Source organism: Protopterus annectens, chromosome 6.part0, assembly GCF_019279795.1.
Source record: "Protopterus annectens isolate FY-2018-M chromosome 6.part0, PAN1.0, whole genome shotgun sequence".
Classification (NCBI taxonomy): Eukaryota; Metazoa; Chordata; order Ceratodontiformes; family Protopteridae; genus Protopterus; species Protopterus annectens.
In genome coordinates, this window is record NC_056737.1 from 568,757,511 (window position 1) to 568,776,045 (window position 18,535).

Sequence of the window (18,535 nt, forward strand, 5' to 3'; positions counted from 1 at the left end):
TGAGTCCCTTATTTTCTTTGCCAATGGTTCTAAATATAATGCAAATAACAAAGAGGAAAGATGACATCCCTACCTGGTTCCTCTATTCAAACAGAACTTATCAGAGAGGAAACTCCCACTTTAATTTTTGCCTCTAATCCCTCAGATTCCCTAAAATGAAATGCAAATACTTTCCTTGCCCTACTTATAAAATCCCAATTATTCTGTCAAATGCTTTTTTTCTGCATCAGGACTGAACAACGAAAGTTGTATTTTCTTATGTTCTGCTTCACTCTGGATCTTCACTGTTCTATTAACATTGTCAAATATTTTCCTCCCCTCCAGAAAACCACATTGATCCATATCTATCACTTTTGGCATCATCTTTGCCATTCTTTTAGCCGTTATAGACAGAAACACTTTATAATCATGGTTTAGAATAGAAATGGGCTTATATTTATTCATTTTTTTATCTATCTAGTTATTTTTGTGTACCAGGAAAGTCTGATTGGGTAATATTCATTTTCAGCAGAGGTCTAGGGAGAAAAGCTCCTGTTGTTTACATTGCATTATATCTAGTTCCAATTAAACACAGCATAGTTACATTTCTATTTACATTTACACACACACACACACACACACACACACTGTAGTTACATGTATACATTCTAAGATTTTACAGAGTCAGAAGTTACTAAAGAAAAGCCCATGTGCAGCTTAATTTTATACATAACTGCTGCCTGTACAATCCACTAACATTTCAGTGAGAGGTTAAGAGTGTTCTGCTTAAGAGTATTGTACTGTAAGCACAAAGTCTTAACCTGGTGATGAGCATGTGCAGGATCAGGACTGGTTATCATGTTGTTTAAACACTATATGAAGTGTGTGTGTGTGTGTGTGTGTGTGTGTGTGTGTGTGTGTGTGTGTGTGTGTGTGTGTGTGTGTGTGTGTATATATATATATATATATATATATATATATATATATATATATATATATATTAATATACTATATTAAGTATTTAAGCTTCAGTATATGAAGCTGGATCTGATGGATCAGATGTTGGTGCTTCTCTTCCTTTTAAAACAATTTTTAACTAAACCTTTCTGATCTTTATCACTTTCTTCCCTCCTAGCTTCCAAATTTCCACAGGAATACCATCTATTCCTGCAGACATTCCTGTAGATTTGTTATACATCACCATTTTTATCTCATCTCCTCCTATCCTAACTGTTAGTAATTGAGCCTCATCTACCTCTACCTTTGGCATATTTAATTTTTCAATAAACATTTCCATTTCTACTTTTTCTTGACTTCCACATTTCTCTGCTTTATACAGATGTTCATAAAATTTCTGAAATAGTTATAGTACCCAGCGGATCTATGGTTATTTTCCTTGTTATAGGCTCTCTAAGCTTGGCAACAATCCTTTCTACTTTCTGCTGCCTGAGCCATTGGGCTAAAAATTTTTGTGGTCTGGAGTTAGCATAAAAAATCAGTTGCTTAACAGCAATCTTTCTAAATGCATGTATGTTATCGAGGTAGTCTCTTATTTTCTTAAATGATGACCAAAGCCAGTAAAAAAAGATCCAAATTTATTCAACTATAATGCTCTCTAGCACCTCGACCAAAAGACCTTTTATGAGTCAAAAACAAACTTCATTCAAACAATTAAGTACAAACTCGCATTGAAAACCAACAAATCAAAACTTTCATTGAATTAAACAATTAATTTAAATACACCAATCCCCTCTAATTTATAAAAACAGTTTAAAATTGCATTCTAAATTAAGATCACTGGATGTCAGTGTTCCATATTTCAAAATAAGTAAACTCTCTTTAAAAAGTAACTTCTATTTTAAATCCATATTCATAAAAAAGTTTTTATGGATATAAAATGGTTTGTTTGTGAATGAAGTTTGTTTTCTGACCCTTGAAAGGCCTTTTGGCTGAGGCACTAGGGAGTGTTATAGTTGAATAACGTTGGGTCGTTTTTGCTGGCTTTCATCGTCATTTAAGCTTTCAGCCTCATTTTTGTGTTGTTTGTTATTAGTCCCTTATTTTCTCTTTAGTACTCTGCAATTGCATTCCTTCTTCTATGAGATTACCCCTATTGTCCAGTACTTTATCCTTTGTTAGTCTCTCTATATAGTTCTTGTAACTTCTTAATCATATATCTTTTTCTTTTATTTCCACCCTATTTTTAAACACCATTTTAATTGTATCCCATTCTCTGGATATATTTTCAGAACACATTTCTATTTTCCCTTATAACTCCCAAATAAATTCCACTACCCATTACTTAATTCCTCTCTTTTTAAAAGTAGGGTGGGGAAGTGCAAGCATCTCATTTTTATTTTAGTTATTATTGGTGAATTATCTGAAACTGTTATTGGATACATACCAAGCTGTTAATTAAATGTACATGTTCCTGTGAAATATAATTTCTGTCTAACCTAGCCTAGCCCAGTTTTTGTACCTTGAGGAATAGCATGTAATTTCTCTCTGAACTCCATCTACTGAATGCACATCTTCCATACCAAGTAATTTCATACATTTCTTCAAAGCTCTACCCTCTTTTGTTATATTTTCCCTTCTAGGCCCTTAATACATCATCACTGTTGCAAATCAAATTCCAGTCTCCACCTATAAGTAATTTTCCCTTCAGAAAGCTATATATTTCTCCCATAATTTTCTTAAGCTCCATTGTAGCAGTTTTCGGTGTAATATAAATGCATACCAGTGTAATACTCCTTGCTTGCCAGTAGCCCCTAATTACTCCAAATCTGCCATTTATTATCCTTTTTCCTGCTCTGTCGCTATTGAAGATCTTCTCACAGTTAATGTTAGTTCTCCCCTTTTTCTTTGTCCCAGATATTCTGCTGAACAACCATCATGAAATCCTTTCTTTTTCAAATTTAAATTCCCAGTTTTATACAAATGTGTCTCCTGCAGCATAGCTATTTGCACTCTGCATGTTATAATATAGTTTACTACTCTTTCTTTTTTTGTATATGTCTGTGAGACAATTTACATTTAAAGATAATATAGAAATTGTCATTATGATAAGAAGTTATTATTCCCACCTGTTATGTATAATAGTTTTTTTAATATATAGTTTCAGCTTTTGCATTACATTCATATACTAATGTTTGGCAGGTTGATCTTTCATACAGTTGTTTCTTGACATATCCAATTGAATCTATGTCACATTTTATAAGACTTTTTATTCTAATGAAAACCCTCAAACAAACAAACAAAAAAAAAAAAACAAATATACCTCTAGAATACCTCCAAAACATATTAATTTAATACTAACGCATAAGACTATGTGAATCTTCAAATAATGAAGTTTAACTCTCTTAATATGAACAATTGTCCCAGATTGATAGCCACATTCACAGGCTTGAATTAACCTATAATTAAGGTTATCCATGCTAAGACACATGATACAGACTGTGCTTCTACTTCCAATAAGTGCTGCCTTTTTTGTCTTATCTTTATTCCTCTCCCAAATAAAGAAAACAATGTGAATGCATTCAGAAAACATTATCTCCTAGCCATTGAAAGGAAGAAGCATTCTGTTTTTATTACCCTTTATCATAGTGTCTTCATAGAAACATGAGGATGAGATACACAGTTGTGCTCCACTACACATACTGCAATGTAAACCTTTATGTGCTAGAAGGAAACACTATTCAGTTGTCATTATGTTCAGTGTCCTTTATTTATTTGCTTCCCCTTAAAAACTTAAATCAAAGCATATCAATTTTACTTATACCATGCTCTTTTGTCCAGGCTTTCTTCTCTTTATACATTGCAGTACTTTCACATCTTAAAACTGAAGAAGAAAGAAGATGGGAAAAAGGAAACCTGTTTACTTTAGAATACCTATTAAAAACAAAATTAACTGAAAAAGCTTTACTTTATATTATGTAGTTAATGCAATGTGTCATAAAATACTGTTTAATAACAAACTTTTATTTTGCTTACAGTTAACTCTTTCCTTCTTTTCTCCCTTCTTAAATCTTCTTCCAAACATTAATGACATGAACTAGAGGATATGCTTTGGAGTGCTCTACAAGTTTAACAAACTAGAAAAATCCAACATTCCCATGTTTTCTTGTTTAAACATACTTCACAAATGTAATTAATGCTTTGTAATCACACATTTATTTCACAATTTCTGAGTTGCTGTTTTTTTCTGTTGATTTCCATTTCCCAAATCCAGTTACTGGTTCATTTCCAACACAATCCTTGTTTTTCTACTCAACTCTTGTGCTTTCTTTCTGTCTCTCAAGCACTTTCCTTTGGAACAATGGAAATATATCACTGTCATAGATTGTCTGTGGGCTTTATTATCAGAAGAATAAGCAGCAAAACCCCTTCTATTTGATAACTCAGTTTTTGTTCTAAAAATGTTGTATTTCCTTCATAGCATGTTCCACATCAATGAATGTTTCTGACCCTCCAGTAAAAAAATATTCTGAAAATAGCTGGATATAGCAGCTTGAATTTCACACCTGCTTCTCAACTTTCCCTGATTGCTGGAATATTTTTACTTCTCTTCTGCCAGATTTACAGTGAGTAATCATTTTACACATGCACTCTACTGTCCCACTACTTTTAGTACTTTGTCCTTCTTCCACAGTTTTGTCATAATCACCTCTTTCTGCTAGTAGGATTGCATCTTTACTATTAAAGGTCTGGGTTCTTTTCTCATGGCTAAATTTGGAACATACACATGATGTGCCCTTTTAATTAACAAGTCCTGTTGTGGAATACCAGTCCAGTTGCTTATTTGTGCTTTCATAAAATTAATGAAGTCTGTTCCTTCCAGTTTCATTGGTACAGCTGAAAATCTCAGATTTTCCATACATGCACTGTCTTCTAATTCTGTCATTTTTGAAAAATCTCTTCCTGAGCAGTTTTCTACTCAGTCAGCCTTTTCTTCATATTGACCTCTGATTTTTGCAGTTTTTCAGCTCCACTTAATATCTGTTTAAAGTTTCTTCCATTTTCCATCCTTTTGTTGTTAGAGTTGATATATTTCTTCAGTGTTCCATTTATTTTAGCCAGTTCTGAGCACATTTGAATTATTTTTCCCTCTAGATTACTGGATGTCATGTCTTGCACTAAAGCTGCAGCTTGAACTGCTTTTTGATGAACAGCTGTAGGGTTCTTCCCAGCTAATGTTTTCTCCTCACCTTTTGTGATCGATTTTCTTTCATATTCTCTGAAGTTATTTTTTGCTGGCATTCAGGCAATGCAGTTACTAGTCAATTACTGAAATGTACCCAAAAAGGCAAATTCACTGGCTCTTTTTTCTGAGTTTCTGTTTTTACCTTGGAGAGCTGCAATTAAGCTGTTACTTAGTGTGTAGCCATCTTGTAAACCTGTAGAGGTGGCTTTGTCCTGCACGTTGATACAGTCATGGATATATGCAGGTTTGGTGGTGGCATTTTGGGGGCCATCGGCAAGTTTCAAGATGGGGGCCCTACCCAGGAGAGTATAAAGTTTGACCACATTGCCATCATACCCCCTTCCTTCTCAAGTGTATCCAGCACCATTTAACAGTCACAATAGTGTTACTACATTCAGATCATTAAGAAATGAAGTTTCAAGGTACACACTGACTGGTATTTAGTACCAGTGTTATATTATGACACACCCCTATAGCACAGCAAGGTAGCTACTCACAGAGGTACATGCACACTAACTGCATACTTCTCAGCTGCCCAGATTTTGAAAGAATGTCCAGATATGACTCAATTGTGGTCTGCTTTTCAGCATTTGTAGTTTTCTGGATTTTTTGTGGCAAATCACTGAGGGCTGAATTCACTAAATAATGACAGGTAGTTGAGTTTCTGATTTCATATCCTTCAGAAAAATGCATGGAAACTATAGGACCTTTTTTTCTAGAAACTTTTTAAGCTTATAAGAACAATATTTAAAATCTGTCCTGATTTCTGGGGCTTTATCTCTCATTATCTTTGGCTTTGTCCAGACTTTTTGTGCCAAAAGGTTCAGAGCTATGACTGACTGCCATTCATTAACAATGCTGTTACATTATGCCAGGCCTCTGTACTACATTAAGGTAGCCAGTCCCACAGAAGTACACAAAGACACCCACACTGACTCCCACTCACAGCAGAGACATGAGGCAAAGACAGCAATACAGCAATACAGCAATACTGAACAAAGAAACCCACACAGACTCCCTCACACATGACAAGAGGCACAAAAGACAGGCAGCTACACAGGCTCTTTCACACAGGACAGATACACACATGATAAAGACTGCACTACAGCAAGACTGAATATTAATAACCACACAGACTGCCACACACAGGACAGACACCTACACAAGATAAAGACATCATTATAGCAAGACTGAACAGAGATACACAAGACATACAATTATACAGACTCTTGCACACAGGACAGATGCACACACATGTTAAAGACAGCACTACAGCAAGACTAAACAGCCACACAGACTCCCATATGCAGGACAGAGGCATCCACCCACACAGGACAGAGACTGAACAAAGACCCACACAAGACGAAGGCAGTACTACCTCAAGGTAGAAATGAGACACCACACAGACTCCCAAACACAAGATGATGACAGCACTATGGCAAGATTGATATACACAAGTGGAATTAGATAAACTTATCCCATCAAACAAGACAGACAGTTACTGATTGCAGAGGTACATAAGAAGGCCATGGGACAGACATAGAAAAGACTATAGACACAAAACATACAAGGGAAAGCCATTGAGGATTACTGAGCCTGAGGCAGACAGACTCAAACTCAAAGAAACACACAAGAGAGCCATGGGGATTACTGAGCCTGAGGCAGGCAAACTCAAACCCAAAGAAACAAGGCATACAGGAGAAAGCCATAGGAATTACTGAAACTGAGGTGGACAGATTCAAACTCAAAGAGAAATATGTGAAGTCAAGACCACCAGAGTGTCATTTATCCTCCTCAACTTTTCTTGTTGCTGCCACATTTAGTACCATGAACAATTTGTTCTTCCTGTGTCTCTGTCCTGGACTCACAATGAGTCCTGCCACTCCCAACTGTCCCAGCCTCCTGATGACTCCTGCTGCTCCCAACTGGCCTGGCCTCACTATGAGTCCTGCCACTCCCAACTCTACTGGCCTCAACAAATCCTGCTAGTTTCATCCTCCTTGCACTACTTGATCCTACCTTCTGGAATAAGCAAAAAAAAAAAAAATGCATAATACAGTGAATACTCAGTGTACCAACCAGGCTAAGGTGTTACCCGATATTTACTGCCATACAGCATTACAAAAGGTTACGGGAAATGAAATATGAGCACATATCTAGGGTTCTACTGGGATCTTATGAATTTTCTTCCAGACAAAGTCCTCAGTGAGGCTGCCATGTGATAAACCTTGCCCCACTTCATGCTCAGTTGAGAGCACAGCTAAGCCAAAAAGTCTCTCCTGACTTATTGTTGAATGTAGGTATGTCTTTATGAGTTTCAGCTTAGAAAGGCTGCATTCTGCAGCAGCCACTGTAACAGGTGTAGTTAAATAAATGTGCAGTGAGACATAAGCATTTAGACAGATGTCTTGCAAGTGGTTGTGAATGAAGAAATTTAACACAGTCAGTGGTGATGATTCATTATTTATTTTATGTATTTATTTATTTAAAGTTTGATGATCGGGGAAGTCCACTGGGCCAAGAAGAGCCCATTTGCAGTGGAGGCCCGGGGAGAAAAGCTCCACAATAATTGCAAGTTACATTTCACATGTTACAAAAGGACATAGTTCATACAGTTAATTAAATATTTACAGATAAGCTGCATATTTGCAATTGGCTTGTCACAATTTTATGAAAATGAAAAGACATAATTCAATACAGAAATTTCAACATTTACATAAAGTGAATATTTTTGTTTTAAACTCAGTTGTAGGTTTAACAATCATTTGAGAAAGGTTGTGTCCACGGTCAGTCATCAATGTCACAGTGGGCACTTATCCTGTCAGTCAGTTGCTCTTTCAGAGCCTTGCACTGCTGGATCAATGTGTCTTCTGCAACATCACTCAAGGCTTTAATATGTGATAAAAATCCAAAGGTCTTATCAAACTTTGAAAGCTGCTCAGACCAGTCAGTAAAATATTGGATTGTTGTGTCCAGCAGCACATTGACAAGCTCTACATGTAGTTTTACCACTGGATCCTGTACAGTCTTATCGGCTCCTTCATAGTCAAAGAAGCACTTTACTTTTCTCTGCCTCTTTTCTTGAAATGTGTTGCCAACATCCAGTTCTTCTTCTATCTTGGAGGCTTCACCCATGATACATTGAAATCCTGTCTCTCTATAATTCTTCCGCAAATCCATAGTCAATGCCAGTACTTTGACTCATGTAGAAATATCAACCAATGGTCTCTGCAGAACTTTGCTTGCACAATTTACAGTACTTTTGTTTGTACATCATACCGAACCACTAAACATACAATGAATTGGTATAACATAAGTTACGAGCACAGTCCCCTCTCTTGTTGATATGTTGCAACATCACATGTACATAAAGCTTCCAAGACTCCCTTCAACTGAAATCTTACGGGCCTTGATGGAGTCTATCCTGCATTCTCAGAGAGTCTCAGACAGTGGAGTCACAGTGATGTTTATGTACTGTTTCAAGATCTGCCATCGGCTTGTTGATGCTGAACAGAGTATGTAAATGTTCTGCAGATATCCAAAGAATGACACTGCCTGTAGTGATGAATGTGCTCCATTACTAACTATAAGATTTAAATTATGGCAGGAACATGACACATAAAATGCCCTTGAATTCCTCTGTTTTATCCAGGCCTGCACTCCAGCTTGTTTCCCCTTCATGTTGCTACCATTGTTGTATCCTTGTCCTTGACAGTCATTAATGTCCAGTTGATGATTTTGCAGAGTCTGAAGAAGTGCTTCTGTAAGTCCTGCTCCAGTCGTATCATTCACAGGCAGACATTCCAGAAAGTGTTCCTCAATTGTAGCTGCAGTCCTTGAAATGTCCACATACCTAACCAGTACAGTTATTTGCTCTTGATTGCTAATGTCTGGCATGAAATCAAGAATCATGGAAAAGTACCTAGCATCTTTCACCTTCCCTAGAATGGCTCTTAAAGTAGCATTTGCAATCAGCTGGATAATTTCATTCCGTATGTCCTTTCCAAGATAATGATCCATTGTATGGGCTCCTTCCTAACATGACACAAATGTTCAGCCATGACGGAATCAAACTGTCACAAAAGCTGCATGTGGCCTAAGAAATTGCCATTGCCATAGGTGTAAAGGGTATCACTCATGCCACAGAATGCCATGTTTCATTCTGCCAGGTAATGGACAGTAGCTATAATGCATTCTAACACATTACACGAGAGATTTATCTTTCTTTCAGTCACTGCTTGTCTCCTAGCATGCATGCTGTATGCTCTGGTGCTTGGTCATGGATGCGTAAAGCTTTAGACATCTGTCTCCATTCTCTTTAACCACCTGACCTGAGAAGAAGGTTAGAATTTCCAAATAATTTGCATGTAAAGCAAAACAGTGCATCTTTTGAAACTGAATATGTCAATCAAGTGCATTTTGCTTTCTTCCAGTTAGGAAGCATATGGAAATATTTCTCTGGTGTAAATCTTCTTTTCTGTTCATTGACTGGGAACTGTGGCAACACAACTTGCACAGTTCCATGCTGAATGGCAGCTACCTTATACTCATCCCTTATCAAGTCTATCCAAGTTCCTAGATCCTTAAAGGATACACCCGACACTCCCTGCAACTCACAGGCCACATCTGTTGTCACTGCAGAATTATGGGCTCCTTCTGTATCAAACTCTGGTGATCTAGGCAGCACTTCTAAAGTTGAATCCGCATTTGTTGACAATTTCTCCCATGATAATGTCTGTAGGTTCCAGGAGATAGACTGTGATGCAGCCACAACAGAGTGGGGACTTTCTATGGTAAGGATACTGGGATCACAGTGGGTAGGCTGTACTGCAGAACTACTGTGTTGTCCTGAAAGCAAACTGTTTGCTGAATCTTCCTTCTCTGATGACCCATAGAAACATTTCTTAATGGAACCCTGTCTCTTTGCATCCTCATTCTGCTGCTGCTGAAGCTTTCTTTTTGGTGCTCTTGACAAATATGTATGCTTCATCTCTAACTGGGAATGGAAGTAAAGCAGAATTACTACACGTGCAGACATTGGGTCCTTTTGTCATGTTAGTAAAAAGTACTATACTTCAGGTACAAGTTACATCACGTTCTTTGACTTACCCATGACTGCATAATGTCAACTGAAAGTTTGACAAAGGTTAGCATTCTGAACACATTCTGAGGATGGTAGTTTTCAAAATTACACAGAAACATCCATGACAATAGTGGAATGTTACCTGTTAGATTTACTTAAGTGGACCCATTGAGGTAAACCTTCAACTCAGAAGTGCCCATTGCCACAATATGTGAAACACAAACTCAAGCTAGCCAACGAGTGTAAGTAATGTGTCTTAACTTTAAGAGCAAGCTACATACCTACAACATTTCCCTTAACACACTACCTCTGACACTTGCCTCCTGTGTTTACAAAATGCAATCACTAATTAAAAGTCACTTTTGTGCATTACTCTACAAGCATCCTCTACCATACTGCACTACTACTCCTACAAAAAGTCATAATGAAAGGACATAAGCCCTCACATGGTCTATAACCAGGTAACACTACATCTTGATATGAGAGATTGGTTTTACAAAATATACATTCTCATGTCAACTGACTTTTATATTTCAATGGCACACATGATGACAGCAATGTTAAGGCCTGACCACTGCAAAAAAAAAAAAATGCATTTGGGTTAACCAGAAAAACTGAAGCTGCCATAGCATCAACTAAGAGCTACACAATCCATAGTGCAATGCAAACCTAAGAGCTGCACAACCTATCATGCAATGCACACCTAAGAGCTACACAATCCATGGTGCAATGCACACCTAAGAGCTACACAATGCACGCCCAACAAGAAGTGACCAGTTGATTCTGTGTTGTACTGTAGGCAAAACAGAAGAGAAACAGGGACCAGCAGGCAAAAAACTGCAGTGCAGGCATATAAACCAAAAAAAAATGGATTGGGTTCAAAAAGTGATGTTAGTATGACTCCAGGCACAAAAGAAGAAGCAACCAGTACTGAACACTGTTCATAAGAACAAGCTATACAATAGGCACAAGTAAAATGTATTACAAAATTTCTACTGACATCTGTTACTATTGTACAGCAGGATGAAAAACTGCTGAGTTACAGTGACCAGTAGGGAAAAGGAACTGTAATGCAGGCAACAGGCACAATTGAAGTGCATTACAAAATACATATTGCATAATGACTTCCATTGACACTAGTTACAATTGTACTGCAGGCAGAAAGACTGAAGAATGACTAACCAGTGTAAAAACCTAATGAGAAAGGCCCAAATTACAGATTCAAATTAAATACCCAACACTGGAGGTGAACATTAGTTTTTTTTCTACAAAATCCTCTCCTTTTCATCCACCTGAAACATTTGAAGAGGACCCAAAAGACTTAAAATATTGCTATTACAAGCTCTCTGGAACAGACAACTAAAGCCTGAAAGAACAAATGGTTAGGTAGACAGTCACAGGTTTTAAGGGGAGCACACCAAACTATGATGCAAGAAAGAAGTTATGGAGCAAAAAACAAGACATTCCCAAAGATTATTCCAACTTTAATCACAAACCAGCCAAAACTCAGGAATGCAGTGTCACAACATTTTCATACACCTACCCACTAACTCTCAATCTGTTGATACACAATTCTGAACAAACCATAATTGTTGGTAGAACAAAGAATTAAAATCATGGACTTGCTAGAAAACCTCATTTATAAGGGACATAACAGAAGTGCCAAGACATTTTCATCCCCCACCCATCCTTAGCACAAGAACTGTAGACAAAACCATAAAATCAGGGAATGTACCATGCATTACATGGAGGATATGAAGTCCATTTTTTCTAGTAACTTCATCCCTCAACATTGTGCTACATCATCATTTTGTGAGCAGGGAATAGACCAAGAATATCAGGCAAACATTCTACAACATTCTCCGAGCCTCTAACCTCCTGGTCTCTCATCACAATATTTCTAGTAAATGGAGCCAAAAATAATTGCAGAACAAATGCATAACAGCAAGGATAGTTTTAAACATTGTTATGATAAACTTAGAAAGATACTAGAATAGCAAGGTTTGCACTAGCATGCATTAAAACAGCACATTCTACAGAATTTTCACAGCCCCCAATGTTTCTAGATGAAGTAAACAAACTAAAAAATGAGACAAAGGCGTAACATTAAGGATTTAAAATAATGTACTTATGAAATAAAAGATGCTAGAGCACATTTTGCTGTAGTATGCATTGCATGAACCCACATTTTTGATGAGAAACAGATAAAAAATACCAGGCAAACATCTAATTGTGCAACATTCTCAAAGCTCCTACCCATCTACTAACCTCTCAGTTTTATAATTCTAGACAAAGCCAGACATAACTGCAGAATAAAAGTGGATGGTTTAAAACATTGCTATGATAAACTTAGATAACAGAATAGTGTTTGCATTAGCTTGCATTAAGACATCTTTACATTCTGCAGAATCCCCCCCCCCCCCCAACCCAATGTCTCAACACAGTTCTGGATGAAGTGAAAACAAAATAACAAGACAAAGATGTAACATTAACAATGTGCTTATATATAAATAACTACAGACAAAGCAAAAAATTATCATAGAACAAAGTCGTAACATCAGGGATAGTTATAAACAATGCCAGTATGCACAATACTAGCATAACAGTGTTTGTATTAGTATACATTAAAACAACATCTATACATTCTGCAACATTCTCACAGCTACTAAGCTCCCTGCAACCTCTCAGCACAATAATTCTGTTCAAAGCAAAAAGTTATAGAACAAAGCTGTAGCATCAGGAATAGTTGTAAACATTGCTGGTATATATAAAACAATACTAGCACAAAAGGGTTTGCATTGTTATACATTAAAACAACATCTGTACATTCTGCAGCATTCTCACAACCACTATCTCCCCACTACCAATCTTTCAGCACAATCATACACAAAACAAAAATAAATTAATGAATATTCTTGTGCAAGACTGACTAAAAATACTACAAATCCTAACATTAATTATTACAAACAAGCCTCCTTTCCTTAATATCTTAGCAGAAGAACTCTGGGCAAAAGTAAAATAAAATTGTTACAACAACAGCCCTTCACACCCCTATAATCCTCCTAGCACAAGAACTCTGCAGAATAAAGTAATACAATCATCATCTCCCTAGCTTTCCTCCCCCCTCCCCCGCAAAAAATAAAGCTAAAAATAAACCCAAAACTTTACCTTTTATGCATTTGATAGGAGGCTGCTACTTATCCTCTGCTCCCGCTTCACTATTGTCGACTGACCTGTTGCATGCTTTCCCTCCACACAGACCACACTAGTTAAGTCTTTTTGAAAATTGCTCTTAAAAGAACTGTTTTACATGTCTTTTAGAAATTACCCTTACAAGGGCAGTTGAAAATACCTTGGCATCTTGTCCCATGATCCCTCCTGGATAACTTCATCCTCATGCTGGTAATCCAAAGCTCTGATCTGCTACCACTAAAATCCAATAAAAGTAATGCTTGCTACACACACATGCCTTTTCAAAGGCAGTTGATACACTGAAGTGGACCTGACTGAGTGAAGCTTACAGGCAAGTAAAAAAAAAAATGGAAAAAAGTTTCCGATCATGCCTCGCGGTGATGTCACATCACATAGCTGTGTGGACATCCACAAGGTTGTATATTTAAAAAGAAAGAATGTATATTTAAAAAAGCAAAAGTTTAACCTAAAAAATCATCCTATCTTTAAGTCTGCGTGGTTTTACCCACATAGAAAGAGTTGCATAATACACAGGTAGCATTCTCATGTTACGATATAAAAAATGGGACATTGCCCAGCATTATGGATATTAATTTATTTTGTACTAAGCGAGTAGCGTATTAAGTAACTCTCATTCATCTCTGGATGGACATTGGGGGCAAGCCAGCAGCTTGTGTTTCTCTATAGCGTCATTTAAACATAACAGGGCCACCCCTCGACTTTCTTTTAATAGTAATTCAGAACACATTTTTTTGAACTTCAAAAGATGAGATTGAATTGATGGAAACTTTACATTATCTTTATCAATTGTCAAATAAAAATAACCCTTTTCCCACCACTGGTATAAAACTAGGTTGGCATAAGTATCCACCAATGAGGCCAATTGTTTCAGGTGCTGGTTGGAGTCAGAGCCGCCTTTATTTATTTGCATTCAGCCCTCTAACCATATCTTAGTCAGACATATATCTTGTTTGTTTACTGTCATTCCAATATTGGCCTGGATTTGTTGGAATTATTCTTACTCTCATGTCCTGATCCCAACTTCCAAAAAAAAAAAAATATGCACTCTCATGGATGTGGTGTTGAACAAGGTGCCAGAATGAATAGAGGAGATGGAGAAATCCATGGTTGCAGCATGGGGGGGCCCTCATTCTCAAGGAGATAACACCGGCTATGATTATAACACCGGCTATGAATATATACTGCATACTGCATATTGCATTAGAAATGAATACTGTGGTGGTGGTGCTGCGGTAGCGTTGTCCCCTCACAGTTAGATGTTGCCCATTCGATTCTCAATTAGAGCATCTTCTGTGTAGCGACATGCGTGAATGGGTGTTCCTTTGTTGAAGGTTGTGCATTAGGCCCGGCAAGCCAGTACGTAAAAAAATCTACTGCCAATCATTAGCGGACCGGAGTTCCGCTGTGGCGAGCCCTAACTGGGAAAATCCAAAAGACGCAAATTGCATTAGAAATGAAGAATATTTCATTTCAAAGGGAGTAGCCAAGGTAGCTAAGAGTACTTTGCAAACTGCTTTTAACTAGCATTATGACAGAAAAATTTGTTCAATCCTAAAAACTTTTTTTTTTTCAAAATTTAATTCTACAAGAAGTATTACACCAAGAAATTGAGGAATACCCTTTTTTAGAAATTGTGTCAGAAATCATCAAATAATACAAACTGAAGATAAGTCATTCAAAATTAAATTTGCTAGAATCTTCTGTCAAAAAAGTAATACAAGCTCTCTTGTCTTATATGCAGGAAAGGTCTATAAAAAAGGATAAGCTGGCTCTGAAGATAGATTCTTTAAAGGATGATTGTAAAAACAATTAGACTTAATCGGTGATTTGGTGAATCAACAGAATTCACAAATCTGCACACTGAAGAAGCCTTAAATGTTGTCGAGAGAAGAATGGCAGAAGGTGAGACACAAACAGAATTTCTGTTAAAACAAAATAACATATGACTCGAAAAAATGTTAATATGGAATACAGAACAGAAAAAAAGAATATAAGAATATATGGGTTGCAATCTGTAAGAAAGAATGTTCATAAGAGTGAATGCTTGTGCAGGCTTGTTTGTCAGACATTTGACTGCTTTCCAAATGAGAACACAGAACAGCAAGGTCTGGGAATTTGCCCTTATCCTTCTTCTTTTGGCTTTTTCACAGTTAGGGGTTGCCACAGCAGATTGCCTGTCCACTCATGATTGGCAGTGGAGTTTTGCAGTGTCGAGTTGCCAGCCCAAACGTCCACAGAAGGCACACACACACACTCACGTCTTTGGCCAATTTAAAGTGTCCAATCCACCTACAGCATGTCTTTGGGAGGAAATCGGAGTAGTCGGAGGAATCCTAAGCAACCACATGGAGGACATGCAGACTCCACACAGAAGGCACCCCAGCCAAGGATCGAACCGGAGAACCTCTTACTGTGAGGCGGCAACACTAACCGCTGCACCACCACAGCCACCCTGAATTTGCCCTTATCATACTATTTTGCAATCTCAAAACTGGTAAATATAATTAGCAGAAGGTGTGTGTGTGTGTGTGTGTGTGTGTGTGTGTGTGTGTGTGTGTGTGTGTGTGTGTGGGTATGTGCAGGGGGGTTGCAACCCTCACAAATATTATTTTATTTATTTATTTGTTATTTTCTTTTATTTATTTTTGTGTGTTGATATTTTTAGATTTGATCTTTTTATATTCACTCAAATGTCAGTTCACTTAATGACAAAATGACAAGATAATTGAATAGATGGTATATCTGAAAAATATGAAGGAGATAATATAAATGTTCTATCTGCCTGGATTCCAAACTCATTAAAATAGATTAACTAGATGCATTATATTTCAACATTGTAGGGTCCCATAGATCTTTAACAGCAATTTCTATAAAAACAATGCTCCACTAAGATCCATTATAGTCTGATTTATTTCCATCTTAGACCAAGATTTGGTACTTGGTGTAGCTTGGTCTAATCCACTGTTAAAAACAGGTGCGAACTTAATCATATTTGATTATGACTAGTCTTTTAGAGTAATTAGCAAAAGGAATGTCTGCTTGCCTTTAATAAAGGAATTAAAAAAACAATTGCATTAAAATGTGTCTATTGTTTCTGGATAGCAGAAGCGTAGCTAGGATTGGGCGAAGGGGGCAGTTGCCACATTAGCAAAGTATGAGGGGGCACAATCGGCCAATCTGTTTTTTTTTCATTTTTAATTTTTTTCTCCTCACATAAACATAAAAACAGGCAGTAGAATGGGAAGGCATTAGGACCTGACACTCCTCCTTAGGAGGGAAGGAGCACCAGATCAGAGACTGGACCTGTTTTTTGCTCTCAAGTAGAGAGTGAAAGTGGTAGGGACCTGGTACTCCTTTTGTGTAGTGAAGTAAAGTGTGTCTGATTGAAGAACACCTTTATTTATTGTTCTCCCACATGAAGCATTAATGTATAGGGTATTAGGGCCTGGCACACTTTTTTTTTGTTTGCTCCCTAGCATAACATTGAAGGCAGCCACATAGAGCAGTGGCATCAGTTGCCAAATGAACAAGATACAGCTCATAGTCTTCAGTGATTCTTCACTGATAATCAAAAAATGCTGGCATGCCAGAATATGCAATTTCCTTTGTATAAACAAATAAAATTGAACAGGCAGCAAGAATGGACTGGAGCTCACTAAAGAGACAGGCTAAGAAATTTGGCTGGGAAAAAATCAGAGAAAAGTCAGAAGCTAAAGGATATATTTATTTAGACAGACAATAAAATGGGATCTGATTCCAAAAGACTTGCACTGAGAGTAAGTGACCACTTACATTGACAGCAGTCCGTGAACAGGGAATCCGGCCCCTTTTGTGAGCCTGGTTATAGACAGGTCTTATACCAAATTAAGCACTTACACTGAAAGAAATTATTTCAAAATCTGGGCAGACTTAAATTAAGAGCAATTCATTTGGAGTCTGGCCCATTTTTAATAAAATAACCTTTATATATCTCTTCTGCAGTCATGAACGTCAGCTACAGGAATTTAATCTTTTTCTTCTATTTGTCTGGTTTACTATAAATAATAAATGAATCAAAAGAAAGCAAGGTCATTATTTTGAGCATAACATATTTCAGCTATCCTTTTGAGATAACAGTAAATTTATTTTTTTTATTAATATGAATAGTTAAAAAGAAAAATATCTTGAATGTTAAATTTAATTATTCATTTCATTATTTTATTTCAAAAGAAATGCAAGAGCAATTTTGAAGAAAAATAAAATCCTATGACTAATTTATAATGCAAATGATAATATAAAGCTAGACAGATATTGTTTTCAGGTATTTATGTTATTTGAAATGATTCTTCCTCTGTTAGGTTAAATTCTTTTTCCTTCAAAGTTTGCATTTATAGTTGAACTGAAACATGAGTCTCCATAGTTTCTTTTATTTTGCATCATTCAGGAAGCTTGCCAGCATCTCAAGCACTATTACAGAGTACAGTCAGTTGATCTGTGTGCATTTGCAGGAAAGGAGGTGGAGTGGTGTTCCAGAGAATGAAGGTCAAGCAGAGATAAACAATGTTCCTGGAAATGTGAAGTCTGCAGTACAACATATCTCCTTATGTTATTGATAGCAATGTATTTAAAAATTCATGTATGATAAATGCAAGAAGCTGGAATGTAATAAGCTAAGCATGTATATTATTGAAAAATCAGAAAAGATCCATATGTATTTTGATTATCTGTTAAAAATGAGAATGTTATAGATTTGTATTTATATGTCTGCCTTGATATTAAAACATCTCCAAGAATCACACATACTGGGAGAGAATATGTTAGGTTGTATTCCATGAAAAATAATGGGGATTACTTTCTCTCTCTCTCTCTCTCTCTGTTTTTAAGCTTCCCATTTTATTGTACTCTGTTGTAATATATTATGCAGAAGCAATGCTCCATTCCTACATAGTTCATTTCCATTTAACCCTAGTATATCTTTCTTATTTTTCTATTGCTGTTTTCACAAGTATTATGTCCCTTGGAATGAAACTATTTCCATTCCATAGTAGGAAGTGTATATGAATTACAGCTTAAACAGA